At 44.6% G+C, this 13,649-nt stretch overlaps 1 protein-coding gene across 3 annotated transcripts in view; it reads right to left on the bottom strand.

Annotated features, from left to right (window-relative positions):
* LOC134039419 (neuronal migration protein doublecortin-like) overlaps nt 1-2,558 on the bottom strand; it is a 32,642-nt gene extending 30,084 nt beyond the window's left edge. For 2 of the 3 annotated variants that reach the window (XM_062485281.1, XM_062485283.1), the window contains exon 1: nt 2,415-2,558. The gene's annotated coding sequence lies outside the window, so the exon portion shown is untranslated. Of the gene's footprint in view, nt 1-2,410 lie in introns of all 3 variants that reach the window. The other variant, XM_062485282.1, reaches the window with a different exon arrangement.
* Nucleotides 2,559-13,649: the final 11,091 nt, after the last annotated feature.

Here is a 13,649-nt window from a genome sequence, read left to right as displayed (position 1 = left end):
AACTGTCATCCCAGGAAAGGCCTCTTTCATGTGACCGCAAACTCCCCTCCCTCACAACCTCCTAAAACCATCCTGGGCCTGATGGGTGTCCCTGGGGGGTTCTGATATCCTGTCAAGAATGAATTTGGTCTCTTAAATTCTTTATGTTGTGTTTGTATTAGAAGACAGGCTGGGGGTGCTGGTCACCAGGGAAATGTAGTAAAAGTAGGCCTGTCTTTCAGAATAGAACCATGCCTGGAGCTGGAGACTAAATGCATTGAGAAGCTCACAGTTAACAGGTTCACATCAAAATATCCCTCAGTACATTTAAAGACTGTATGTGTGTATAATAGAGGTGTGGATCTATTACTCATGTGGCCTACATGTTACTGTGAGTGACATAGACTCTTATTATACTGTAGACTGAGATTTGGCCCATGTGGCTGGGGCAACTTTTAAAATAGCCCATAAACCCTTGGCCCTAAATTTAGCCGCACAATTATTGGATTTCTAGGTGTTAGATCTGGGCTTGTCAGTTTGATTATTGAATCCACTATCTGGAATAAACAAGCAGCTCCTAAGAGCTAGGACAAACAGAGCTTCAGCCGAGCGCAGTGTCCACTTACAACTGGAACTAACACTATAATGTAGGGCACATCTGATTTGGTTTTAATAACAGACCTCTAACCCAACCACACTGAGGGAGTTGTGCAATATTGGACACACAAAGCCTTGGTGATACATTAGAGGTTCTTGTTGATAAGATGGCTTTGACACAAGATTGTTTATGAAATGATTCAGTTCATTATGGCCATTAGTGCTGGTGTAGAGGCTGCTATCTGAGACATTTCAATCAGTGACTTGTGCTGTTGGACTGAGTCCAAGCCTTCAGCACAGGATTGGAGCAGCTTTTCCAATTATGCCTGGCCACTTCCTCCCAAATCCTTACCTAGTGACTGTGACCATTCCTCCATGGCCACAGACAAAGACACTACTACACACCCCATCAAACCCCTTGTCTCACACACACACACACACACACACAAGGAATTGTAAACATATGAAATGCGAGTAGACTCTACAGGGTTTGTTAACCAATTTCTACACAAACAGTGGAGTTGTGTAGTGTACAAGTTTTGTGGCAACGCCCCACAGTGAAAGCCCTCAGCAGCAGAGGCACAGCGCACATGGACACTGCTGATTTATATCTCTGCCATTAAATCCTCCTACAGCACAATCACATGTGCCCCCCCATCGCTAACCCCAACCCCCCCCCCCCCCTATCAAATACAGACTGCAGGAGTTTGAATAGAGAGGACCACTTTGTTACAGCCCAGGGATGCTGGGAAGTCCCTCCCCCTCCCCCGCCCAGCCATGCGTCTGACTGGAGACTGATGACAGCCCGGGTGGGGGGAGGGACCGGGGGAGGGACCTGGGGAAGGACCTGGGTGGGATGGGCCCTCCCCAGCTGACTGGGGCCAGGCTCCAGGGCCCATCTGCTTCTCTAATGGGCAGAAGGTAAATCACTGACTGACCCTTCCCCAGTCCCACGTCATCCGGGACAGCCCATTGTCTCAGCGAGGTTGCCTCGGCCCGCCCTCATGCTTCTCTCTACCACCACCACCACCGCATCAGTACCATACAGAACCATAACTACACTGACATGCATTTGAGTATTTTTGGGGTGATTTTACATTTCTGGGTGTGTCCACACACATTCAGAATTATCAGCAATTATTGATTATTCTGCCAATAGGCAGCCTGCTATCACAAGACATAAATCCATTCATTCAGACATCATCATTCTTCCAAGACCCTCACAACCGGTGTTCTGCTGTCAGGAACATTCAGAGACTTCCCCATGCATGCCCCTGCTGCATAGTGAAGCAGCTCACCACAGACATGTCCAACTGACACCACAGACATTAGGCTGGGTCTATCACTGATTCAGCCACACATAGAAAAGCACATAGACTTCTGATCCTGCGCAACAGTGCCGGCATAAAATTATGTCAATCCTAACATCCCTATTAGAGCTGATCTATGTCTTATCTAGTCACACTAAGCCAGTCTGAGCTGGTTTTAAGTCATATTCAAAAAGCAAAAAGTTTCAGGGCACTCCTTTTATCATTTCTAGTTATCAGAGAATGATTTTGCATAGACTGAACTCACTGACCTGACCTAAGCTCGTCAACGTCCAGTCTATTAAAAACAATTATTTGTCATCATAAGGACTTCGTTTACATTACTTGTACAACCACCTGCTCAATTGTGTTACATTCGAAATCAAACTAAATACAATTTCAAAATGATTCAATAAATAAGCAAACATCAGCGACACATAACACGTTTAAATTCTGGCGTAACTGCTTTTTACTTGTCAAATGATTTTAGACAAAATATGTGAAGCCTTGTACACAAGATTACTTACTCACCCGCGTTGGAGCGTGTGGAGTAGAGTGGAGTGGGTGGGTGGGTGTGGATGCTGCAGGATAGCGGCACGAGCTCTCTCTCTGCCTTTGTCTGTTTCACTCACAGTCCACGAGCTGTGCCTACCTGACCGGCAGCACTGCTGGGTCCTAAAGCCGACCCCGCTGTCTGAACCGCCCTAGCATGGCAATTGCATGGACCGGTATTTGGGGTATTTCTCACAAAAGGATGACGTAATCCCTACCATATGCACAAAAGGGTTTGTCTTGAAAGCATAATAAAATAGGTCAGACCTTTAGATTTAATTTCGATGTTAGATTCGATATTTGAATTATTTATTTGTATTAGATGGTCATTAGCTTGGCTCATTAGGAGATAAAAGAAAACTTATAAAGTGTGTGTGTGTGAGAGAGAGAAAGAGAGAGAGAGAGAGAGAGAGAGAGAGAGAGAGAGAGAGAGAGAGAGAGAGAGAGAGAGAAAGAGAGAAGAGAGAAGAGAGAACAGAGAAGAGAGAAGAGAGAAGAGAGAGAGACTGAGTGTCTGTGGGGAAGAGGTTGGCAGCAGAGGATAAAAAACCTTTCATCAGATAAACTTCCAAGAGTGAGAGGGGTGAGCAGTAAAAGCTGATGTCCTTCCAGATAGGAGTCTATGAAAGAGAGGGTTATTTTCCTCTTAACCACTGGTGTTTGTAGCTGTATTAACCATGGGCACCTGTTTATCTCTGTCTGTCTGTTTGTGTGGGTGTGTGTGTGCGAGTCTATGCACACCTGAATATAGGTATTATCCTTATCAACAAAACAGGCCTTGTGTTGCCCCTGTGTTTAATCCACTCAGACAAAGGAGAGTCATTATAGTGCACCTTCAAGAATAATCAAGACTGACAATGTCATGCTGCCCCTCTTTAGGGAGGTCACATGAAAGCCTGATCATCTCCGTGCTGTAGCATCTGGCCTGCTGGTTGGCCTTTGTGAAGTCTTCTGGGGGATGGGACATTCAGGACAGCCGGACAAGCTCTCTGGATCAATACAAACATGGCTTACTCAGCAGTAAACCACCTCATCTTGTGCTAGCAGGAGGGAGCAATGTAATGTCAAATAAGCATCAACGCCTCACGAGACACCCGTCCGATAACATTTGTTGGATGCTGTCCAAACAAACCCCTGCAGAGCCGGATGTTGCTGTGAGGTGATTCTGTGTCACCGGGATGTCTTGTTAGCGTGTTCCAACCCAGCAACTGTCAGAAAACCAACACAACTCTGGTGTGGTATTGGTGTCATTCATACCACTGATAGGATAGCACAGACTTGCTGCTTGGTGTCATGGGAAAGGCGGTTGAGATGTACCCTGAGCGAGCTTATCAGGCGGGCATGCCTGGACACCTTTGTTACCTCCACTGGAGCCCGGTCCCACAGCTTCTGAGACTCACCAAGTGAGCCAGAACACAAGACAACAACATTGTAATTGATGTTCTCCATTTGTGAACCCGTCCGAGTTGGTTAGAGGCCGCTAACACATTTCCAAAGACCTGCCATCACTCACGTTCACAGGAGATGAATTCCAATAAGAACCAAGTTTCTCACAATAAGTTATGGCCTGTGGCCTTGGTTTTCTCCCTTCCACAAACACTACCGATGCGCCCACATGACACACCAGCGCTGCTGTGTGGTGTTCTCATGCCCTCGGTTTCTGCTGTTGTACAAAGGAAAGGGTGGAGGGTAGATTGCCTTGTATAGTTTCCACCAGACTCCATATTCCACAGAGTGGTGGTCATGTGGACTTTATTTTTGAACGAATGGGATGACCGTTAGCTAAGCTGCAATGTATCAGGTTTGAACTCTTACTTATAGCAGTTTTCACAGATTTCACAGTGAGATGTTTCAATACAGATGAGGTCATTTCTGATCCCCCTCCAAAAAATATATGCAGTGAGTCTGTTTAAAGAGCTAGTATTAGATATCCGAATTGTTTCTTTACAGAAGTGGTCACTCTCAAATGTTTTTAACCAGACCCCTCCCTGCAGGCTCAAAAAGCCACACTTTTGAACTCAGCTGTTGTTGCCTTCTGGATCCGCTGCTGTGCATGTCACACATATCTTTAATTCACCATGACCATAGCCTCCTCACCACCACCCTCAGCTGTCTGAACCAGCCACCGCCCGCTGCCTGACGACCAAGCAGCCAGAGGGAGGGGCCATGTCAGGGAGAACAGGCTGGGGGTACATTTGGTAGGAGGGAAGGGCACATGAAAGGGAGGGGTGGGTGGCAGATTTGGACATTACCCACTCTGTGGGGTCCAACGTCACACAGTGCTGCTGCCAAATGGAACCCACACTGGGCCTCATTCAAAAGCTGTTGTGGATTAGGCCTGCATGGTTCAGATACACTTCAGAATCTCTTTGAGTACATTCATAATCTCTGAGTCCCTGAATAACCGGGGTTAAGCTTGTTTGTATTTCTTTGACTCCTTATTGTAGCCAAATGGGGGGGGGGAGTTGTGGAAATGACCAAGTCTGATCAGCAGTAGAGCGTGTATCTTGTGTGAGGGATGCACAAGGCAAGAGGTGGAAAGTGACAGAGAAAGTTGTACTGTTCATCTGACAGGAGAGACAGAGAGAGAGAGAGAGAGAGAGAGAGAGAGAGAGAGAGAGAGAGAGGGAGAGGGAGAGATGAGGAGTGTTGTAGAAGTACTGTAAGACAGAGAAGCTCACAGCTGGTGATTTGGGGAAACATGAGAAAAGGATGCAGGGTATTCAAGAGGAGGGGCTTGAGTGGTGAGTGGGGTGGGGTTTGGGTGGGTGGGGGGGGGTGGAGGGGGTTGTCTGCCATAGCAACGGGTGCACAAGGATGTAAACATGGAGGCAGATGTCTACATGCAGGCTGGCAGAGATATAACCAGGCCAGGCTGATAGAGCCTCAGAGTGAGAGGTGGAGAGGAACACAACTCAGACCCCGTGGTGATTGTGACACCCAGCAGGATATGACATCACAATCCACATATGCCCGCCCCAGATTTACCACTTACCCCCACCAAAGAGTATAGGATATAAGTTATTTGTCCTCACTACCTGTTCAGACAGCAGAAACAGAGGAAGTGTGTCAAGGAAAAGTAGAATCTGGGGATGCAAATGTGTTGTTTTCTTGGCTTGTCTACACTGGATGATGACCGGATATCAAACAGTTGGTTATTTTGGATTTAGGATGTTCTCAAAAGGATGTGATAATATGACATCAGTGGCAATAAACTCGTGAAAACAATCATATCCATTTTAGCACTGATCCAATAAGGACCCCTCAATCTAATCTTGTCCTGGAAATGAATCTTATAACTCAGTTATAGCTGATATTTCATTTCATCAACCTGGTTTGGTGGGTGTTTCTATAAAACCAGCTCCAACAAGGAAGTCAAGTGGCTGAGCGGTTAGTGAGTCGGGCTAGTAATCTGAAGGTTACCGGTTCGATTCCCGGCTGTGCAAAATGACGTTGTGTCCTTGGGCTAGGCACGTCACCCATACTTGCCTCAGGGGGAATGTCCCTGTACTTACTGTAAGCCGCTCTGGATAAGAGCGTATGCAAAATGTAAATGTAACAACCTTCCCTCTTTCTCGTCTAAAACTTCTACATAGACTTCATGATGCATGACCTGTTAGGATCCTGTTAAATATTGCAGTAAGTTATGTACATAACTCTGCTGTGTTTGAATATTGATGAGATGTTGCATTTTGAGGTGTTACGCTCTAATCGCTTAATGAGAAGAGAGACCACACTCCCAGACCACCTTCTGCTCCACACGGTCCACTTACTGATCGTGGTCAGATCACCAGTGATCAGAATCAACACAATCCATGAACGTCAATCCATGAACGGTCTGCAGTCTGTACGATGACCGATAATGAATCTCGTTGTCATCATCAGCAGGGCTCTGATGCAACTTTTATTGATCGGCAGTTTAGCGACTCTGTTTCGACTCAGGGAGGATTGACAGGCTGAGCTGATGGGAGGCTGAGTATGCGATAAGCGCTGTGAGAACAGCTTTCCTCGTCTTGTGTCTGAACGGATCCATCAGCCCTCCTCCTCTCGCTCTGCTCAGCACTCTGTGACATCACACACCGCTGAGGGGCTGACTGGGGGGCGCCATGACGTCATCCCATCGACTAGCGGCCTGACAGGATATGAGGGGGGGGGGGGGGTTGCCGTGGAGACTAGGACACTGAGGGAACAGGATCGCTTCCTGTTGATGACTGCAGGGCTATGATGTGATGACCCCTCCATAGGCTTAGACGTGAGGATCATTCGTGCCTTAGGACAACCCTCACATGCCGGGAGCTTGGGCCAGTAAATGAGCTCAGTCACACTGCCAGGAAACCACAAAGAAGGCCAGTACAAGTGGATGACATCATCATGTGATCATCATGTGATCATCATGTGATCAAGCCTATTTTATTTTCCCCTCTTAGTTTCAAGTTTCAAACTATGTTTGCCTTAATGCTATTTGTGCTCTTACTCAACATGAGCGTGAGTTTGTAATATTGAGCCTCTGCAGGGAGATAGCAGGTTCACAGTGAGGGTCATGCCTGGCCAGAGGTCAGAGGTCAGACAGAGAGGAGAACAGAGCCTCCCTCTGACTCCGGGAGGTAAGGAGTTACAGCGAGGTCACAGCACGTTCACTCTGCTTCTCAGTTTTGGCAGACGGCCCCCTCCTCCCCCTCCTCCCCCTCCTCCTCCCCCTCCTTGTTACTGTAAGGAGGGGAAAAAATGAAGAAGGAATTACATAAATTCAAGACATTAAACACAGCTCTTTTAATGGCTACTCTGATTCATTTTTCCCAGCCAGACACTGTCTCAGTAAACTGATAGATGTCTGCGGCAGTAACCAGGGGGGGGTGGTGGACCCCTTGCTGGTATGAGGGATGCGAAAAGCGTTATGTCCATACTTACCAAACGGTGCAGAGGAAAAGGAACAAGGGGATGGTTTGGTGGGTGGTTACAATAGATGGAGGGGCAGCATTGGTGGGGGGGGGGGTGGGGGGGCTAAAGAGAGAGACATGACCTGGATTTCCTTCATCCGCTCTCCCATCACTATGGTTACCACAGCCGGTTACCTTTTTTTTGTGCAGAGGAACAAGTAGCCTTGTATCTTTAGCGTGTTTTCTAATGAGGGGGTTTTGGAGAGGGATGACAGGGCACAATGCACACCCACAGGGGAGGATGGGCCATCAAAAGGGAGCGGGCATTATCGTGTCCCCAGGACCGCCTCAGACTGGAGCCCCCCTGCCCTGCCATCCTGCTGGCATCCTGGCACTGCCATGCAGACAGACCGGGGTGGGTGGCATTAGACTGCAACACCCATTTAACACGCTGAATGTCAGGCCTAGTGAAAGCCTCTAATTTAGACTCATGGAAACGCTTTGGAGGGTGGAATTATTCTACTTTAGGTTCCGGGGAAGAACTGTTTCACTTCTAGTGGCCAATAGGACAAAAGTCCCATTTACTGTAGAGAAGCCATGTCTATGACCTTGTAATGAGACAAGGCAGTTGTCTAACAATTGTCACTGACACATGAATCTTGTTTGATGGACAGGTCTATGTTTTTCTCTTAAATGAGTGATGAAGCTCATCTCCCATATTGTACTCCCAATAATACATCCCTCAGTTCAACTTCAGCCAGACAGTGGACCTCAAGTACTCTTTCAGAGAAACCTTCTCAGCAAATACAAAAGCGTGTACTACATTTGGTGTGCCTCTGGGTCTTGCTCCACAATATTAATAGAATCAAATCTAAAGCCCTAGGATTTGATGCAGGAGGGAAACCGGAGGGTGTCCTCCATTTTAAATGCCAAACAAAAGAAGAAGAAAAAACACCCTGCTATTACTGTGGCACCGGACTGGCACCCCATCGTTAGCAAGGTCTCAGCCCCCTAATCTAAACTTTCCATGGAGACGTTTTTGGAGGAAACAATGTCCCACTTTGGGCTGGCAGCTGTATGAGATCCACCCATTCAATACGTTATTTACTCAAATGTTATGATGTGTTTTCTTAATAAAAGAGACAAATAAGATGTTCATTCCAAATAGTTTAGGGATTAAATAAATGGAAAGCTCACCGACACAGCAGGCATCAACTTGCTTCAGTAAAAGGGAAACTGTATTAATTCAGTTCTGTTTATTCAATGTATTTAAGACAAGCTTACAGACCACTAAGTCTTTGCCCCAGTACTGACAATGTGTGGATATTCCCATTGTTGTTGCATTTCAAAAACAGCTGTGCCCTTAAAAATACAAGTGGGACAAAAGTGGCCCACATACAAGCAGTGTTGCAGGTGAGCTCATCCCAGCCACACCTTGGTTGTGACCTGTATGTCATAAACATGTTTCCCTGGACGGAAACGACTGTGTCAATGGGGTGTGTTGAAAAGCTCACGACAGATCGAGCTGGGAAAGAGGATCAAATAGGATGGCCAGTCATTGTTGTCCAACTTTGTTTTTCTCTGAACTTGGGTTCTTTTTGTAACTCCAAAGGAAGAGTTCACTCTCATCTGTTTCATGTTGACATCAATGGAGGTGATCCATCAAACTTTACTGATAAGGGCAAATATACTGTTGTTGCTGTCCAATAGTAGGTGTTTTTTTTAAGGCTCCAACTTGTGTCCACTGAACGTCCAACTCCAAAGGACATTCAGTAGGTCAATGCATCACTGGTGACAACTGTGAGACTGAGATGCCACCTGGTGGGGAGTTAGGGAACTTGTAGTCCTCGCTTTATATGAGATTCTAGTTATAGGGACAGATCACATGATCTTTTTCATGGTTATATTGGGTACAATACATTTTTCATCAAATCTTTCATTCCATCATGTTTGTCAAAGCTATTTTATTTATTAATCAAAAAAAAATATTCAGAATTTTTGTGTTCATTAACAAATGTTGTGGGTGATCTATTCAGACCAACAGTGGAGATTTGATAGGCCATTCAGCTCATAAACAGGTTACACTGGCGCCCCCTGGTGTGAATGTTCATACCTACAGTGGGAGAGCTACCGTTCTGTATGTTTATATTCTGACCCTAATCCAGCACAACTAATAATTGGTCAATTGACAAGCTGGATCATGTTTTTTATAGCTCTGGTGAAAGTGAAAACCAACAGGAGGGTAGATCTCCAGAAGCAGGGAGGGACAATTTTGACCTTTAGTATTACAAGAACAAACCAGAAGCTCTCTACAGACCATGAACCAATCCCTTCTTCCAACCACACTTTAATTTACACTTTAAAAAGCCGGTTGGTAGATTGAGGCATCTCAAACCATGAAGAAATTGTAATAACACCAGGCAAAATCTATGTCCATCAACCAAGTATTGAACCTATAGAATCAAACCAGAATACATTTTTATTTCCCTGTGATGGCCACAAACATCTCTTTCACAGCTCTTATCACTTACTGTGAATGAGCGTTGCCATGGAACACCGCGGTGCAGGACCGGTTATTCACAGATGAAGGTTTTCATCTCCTTTATTAATCTGAAAAGGATGTGTCCTTTTATATTCATGACAGGACTAAGTCTCCCATCACTTTAGCTGCTTGGTCTCACAGTGATGATGCAAGCGACACCCCAAGGTCAGAGAGCAGGGAAAGTAATCACTGAAAGAGAGCAAGCAAATACAGCCGTCTCTGTCAGTGGAGAAGGTGAGATTGGGGTGCCTGGATAGGGACGATAAACACGGTCATCTCCTATGCTGCTGCACTGTGAAAGCCTGGCACGGTTCTACGGGCTACTCTAGAAACACCTGCTGTTATTTTTCAGATAGTGTAACAGATTCAAATTGTATCTAAGATTTACACCACAAAAAAAGGTATTTTCAAAAAAATTTGGATGTGACAAAATGAAAATCATTTAAAATATTTCAGAATTCACAATCACACATTGAGCACACGAAACACATGAGTTTTCTACTTTACAGGAGAATTGTGGTCATTTACTGTACACACCAGAGAACAACAGATAGAGAATGCTATAATCAACATAACAGTTACAATAGCAAAAACAAGTTACACGTTAAACAGCAAACTGACAGGAACCACACATTGTGATAGGATCTTCCAGTAGTAAAGAGAGTGCAACCAGAAAGGCACATTGCAAGTGTCTAAAGAAGTGTCTACAAAAGCAAGGCTCAGAAGGTCAGAAAGATCATTTTCCTTTTTATGTTTATATTCTTTGGGGCCCTTCATGTTCATTAACACTCAGAGTTTGTTGTGACATTTACATTTAGTCATTTAGCAGACGCTCTTATCCAGAGCGACTTACAGTAAGTACAGGGACATTCTCCCCAGGGTGAAGTGCCTTGCCCAAGGACACAACGTAATTTGGCACATCCAAAATCGAACAGGCAACCTTCTGATTACTAGCCCAATTCCCTAACTGCTCAGCCATCTGACCCCCTCTTTGGGGCCCTTCATGTTCATCAACACTCAGAGTTTGTTGTGACACAGACAAGCTGACACACCTGCCTCTCTGGAACCTTCTCCAACAGCCTTCTCACTGATCACACAGGGATGTTGGACCAACGTCCTGTTATGCGAGCTACTTCTCTCCACATTGTGTCTGTTTATGAAAATATAACGAGGAAGGAGGGGGGCTTTCATCACAGAGGGTTACTCAGCCCTCAACCCAGGCTCTCTCTGTGCCCCAATTAGCTTTCATGCACTCCAGAACACAGAGGCCTGATCCATTAGCTACCCACCACATCTCCTTCAGTCAGACAGATCTAAGTGTAGTAGAGGAATAATTTAACATGAAACCCCTGTCATGGCTTTAATTAAGCATTTCATTAAAACAAGATGAAAGAAAGTGCACTTGATAAAGGATAAAGATGCAGCCGTCTCCTGGCCAGCGTGAATACAATGATTACCAAACTGCCGTTGTTAATAATATTGGTCCATTGTAGTACGTAATGTTTTTTGAGGGTTTTAATTTCACCAAAAATGTCAAATGATTTACATAATAAAAAGTATTTTACTTTTGTACATACACTGGTTATTTTGATAACCATTCTGTAAACTAGCCTACATACTACATCTTAAATGTCGTTAATTTATCAATTTGGTGCACTTCACGAGCTATTAACTTGGCACTTGAGTGTGAAGAATAGTATTCCTGGGTCTATATGTAATCCTACTTTTACCTAGGAATACTTCCGCAAAAAAACATTATCCTCCTGTATATTGAGTCTTGAATAGGCCTACAGGCTAGGAATTTTTAAATCTAAAATCTTGAAGGGATCGTCACATCGCCTCTGCTTTAAACCAGCCTGATGCTGTAATATTCTACCTTTGGGTTTGAAATTAAAGACTGCCGAAGCGAACAATAAAAATGAACCCAGCAACAACATTACAATATGTCAACAGAATTCTCATTATCACTGTTCATCGTCACTTTAGGCTAAACCTGTGTCGGTTCCATAAGCTCTACATCTGGGAACATCTCTGTGTGACCTGCGCTCTCCATATCCGAAGGCAACGGCGCGATGGTGTGTTTCATTCGGTAAAGCATCACTATAACCAAGGCCAGTAAAAACAATAGCAGACACACAAAAAGTCCGAGGTATGTAGATAAACTTGGTAGCCTTGGGTCTTGACGCCCTATTTGCGCGATTGTTGTAGTCCAGATGTGCTGGTTGCTGGAATTGAAAGGTGGCTTGGAATAGCCTTCGGGAGATGGAGTGAGAAAGTTCCTCCAGATGATTTCCTCGTCCAACATGGTGATCTGTATAGTCCCTTCTCTGAACTGTCGCTGTCAGTGTTGAAAGATATGAAATCTGTCAGTTGCTTATGTCCCATCTGCATGGAAATGTGCTAGAAGTCCGTTGTGGGAATTATGTGTAGCTAACGGGCATTCCGAGGTTTCGAAGATACACGGTATTTTGAACGAGCGTATAAGGCTGGGTCTCCTTGTCATGCCAGAAGAGTGCGTGAGATCTCCACGCGCTTTCTTTATGTAGGACAGCCGCGCACATCTGCTGTATCTCAAAATACACCGTGGAAGGTAGCTACAGAAATACATTGAATACATATTTTACAATAAACCTCTGATTCTCTAATCGGATCTAATGGAAAAATAAGATGTGTTTTCTTCAATATTATTTAATGCCTTTTCGCTATGGTGTTTATATATGCTTGCCTCTTGGCGACGAATTAACAATTAATGAAGTGGTTGCATGGACGAAATAAACAGTGACAGAATGTTGGGAACAATCTTCACAGAATGTTCCAGGCAGCTCACCACACATATCTTGTCCACAACCCTGAGTGTTAATCATAGACTTTTGATACAGTCGAATTCAAAGCAGGTTGCTTTCATGTACTATCTTTTTAGTGTCAGGGCTTTAAATAATGGAATGTTTATCCAATCCAAGTCTTTTCTGCTGAATCGACATCGATCTTAGAGGGCCTAATAGACTGTAGCCCATTGATTATTCAGCCAGCACACAAGCAATGGGTCTTGATTGATACATTTAGGCAATTTGCCAAACCATTGAGAGTGGGAAAAAAACATCTTGTAATTTGAAGAAACTGGATTTCAAATCACCGAGTTTGCTGAATTATTTTTCAGATTTGACAGCCTGTTGTGTAAGGGAAAGAACGATTTCTACAGCAAAAAACTATCTTCGTTATTAATCAGTTGTGTTGATGATGTGTTGAACTGCAAAATAAGCATGAATTTTGAATTTTGTGTCGCATTTTTGATGAGGTAGACCTCATGCATCAATAATAGAGTGGGTAAACCATGGTCTCAACTCCAAGGCCTACAAACACAGACTAAGCCTTTGGGTTCGTAAAATGAAATGGCAAGTGGGCCTAATAATAATAATAATAATAACATAACCCTGCAATGTCCAACTTAAATAATTGGATGTAATAAATAGACTTCTGTCAGAAGTCTTTGGACTGAAGTTCTGACCAACAGTAAGAAAACTACAGAACAATAATGACTGAGAGAGCGTCCTTATCCACTTAGCGGGCCTGTTCTACCCTATTGCGCTATGTCCCCCGTAGAGCCAAATATTCCTCACAGCATGAAGCCTTGTGGCAGGAGCTGTTCAGGCATGTGATGGTTCATGTTTTCCACCTTTTTGTTATTGGGACCTTCATGGCAGTCCTAATAAACTATTGTCACGGTTGACCAGACGGGGGCGCACGGTAGCTAACGAAACGCATCGTACGCACATACTATAGCACAGACGCGGTCTG

The sequence above is a fragment of the Osmerus eperlanus genome, chromosome 19 (genome assembly GCF_963692335.1).
Source record: "Osmerus eperlanus chromosome 19, fOsmEpe2.1, whole genome shotgun sequence".
Classification (NCBI taxonomy): Eukaryota; Metazoa; Chordata; class Actinopteri; order Osmeriformes; family Osmeridae; genus Osmerus; species Osmerus eperlanus.
Note: the sequence above shows the minus strand (reverse complement) of the source record. Positions and strands in the feature narration are given on the sequence as shown.